Below are 1,799 nucleotides of genomic sequence, written 5' to 3'. Positions count from 1 at the left end.
CGGTATTGTGCAAAATAGTTGCTAGAGTAATTGTGCATTTGTGTGTGTGAGAGAGGTAGAAATAGCAAGAGTTTTGCTCTTTGTAGATGAAACTATTGAGTTCTGAAATGACTCGTCTCCTCATTTCATCAAAAGAGTCGTGACCACACTATCAACGATGCTTTAACACACCCTGTCTGGTGTTAGACAGAAAGACACACACCCTGCCCCTCCTCAGCAGTGTTGGGGTATTTTTACCCAGCAGTGTTGGGGTGTTTTTACCAGTTCCGGGAGGAGGTGTTCATTATCGAGAGATGTCCTTTACTGTAAACCTCTATTATTTTCCGTCTAACCCAGCTTTGGCATGTGGTTTAGGAGTTTATGATATAACTAACTAAAACACAAGCTAGGCACTGAGTTAAAGGGCACCTATTAAGCTTTTTACATTCCCTTTAGTGTATAATGCACAGTAGCTGTTTGTGTAACTAAACGATCTATAAAGTTACAGGTCAACAAAAAAACAACACTTGCCTGAAACAGCAATTTTTTATGTTTTTAGTCCTGTCATTATTTCTGTGACTTGGCAACAGAACATTATGTCTGGAGGGGATATTTGCACAGTATTTGCTTTTAATGACACTTTAAGGATAAATAATCAAAATATGAAGAGTGGTTGAGGTATTAAAATCACTAAATTATTTGGCCATAAAGACCAACTCCAGCATATGGGTTTTATTGTATTATGCAAAAAAGGCATAGAAAAACAAAAAGCTCACAGGAAATAAGCATACGTTGACTACAATGTAATCGATTATTAATATTTTGCTGGTTCTCCCTTGTTTTTGATTACAGCAGCCATTTTCCATGGCATTGACTCACTCAACTTAGTCCATGTGTTATGCTTAACTTCTTTCCAATCCGCCTTAAAAGAATAGTTCACCCAAAAATGAAAAGTCTGTCATCATTTAGTCACCCTCAAGTTGCATGCATACAAATATTAAATACATATTTAATAAAAACTTTTAATAAAGTGTGAAGCAGCCAATTCTCTTAGTTGGAACATCAGTTTTGGCCACTACTGTACATCACAATTTTATACATTAGTATACGCCTTATTCACGGCAGCGCCATCTTTGATTTTTAATGAGAATGAAAGCGAGGCTGTGAGGGATAGACTTGCATCTCTTCAATGGGCTGTATTGTTATTTAATGTGTTTTCGGATTGTTCTGCTCATGAAACACTGGAAAAATATCGGTAACACTTTACAATAAGGTTCATAAGTTAACATTAGTTAATGTATTTACTAACATGCACTAACCATGAGCAATACATTTGTTACTGCATTTGTTCATCTTTGTTAATGTTAGTTCATGAAAATACAGCTGTTCATTGTTTGTTCATGTCAGTTCACAGTGCATTAACTAATGTTAACAAGATTTTACTCAAGTATTAGTAAATGTTGAAAATAACATTAACAAAGATTAACAAATGCTGTATATGTGCTATTCATTATTAGTTCATATTAACTAATGTAGTTAACGAATGTTAACTAACGAACCTTATTGTAAAGTGTTACCAAAATATCTTTCAAAGAAATGTCAGTTGACAAAAAACTCCCGACAATGTAAGCTGTGGAAAATTGTAAGTAATCTAGCCGCTTTATTCAGCTTTTTACAGCGGATGCCATTGGAAACACGGTAAGTCTATCCCTCACAGCCTCACTTCCATACCTGTCTTGGCGCTGCTCTGAATAAGGTCTATAATGTCTGCCTACTGGCTACTTTGGTTTGTCCTAAAAAAAAAAAGTTGGCTAAAAGTG

This window comes from Pimephales promelas, chromosome 13 (genome assembly GCF_988280905.1).
Source record: "Pimephales promelas chromosome 13, fPimPro1.hap1.1, whole genome shotgun sequence".
NCBI classification, from domain to species: domain Eukaryota; kingdom Metazoa; phylum Chordata; class Actinopteri; order Cypriniformes; family Leuciscidae; genus Pimephales; species Pimephales promelas.
The sequence above is the reverse complement of the archived record's forward strand: the minus strand, read 5'-3'. Positions refer to the sequence as shown.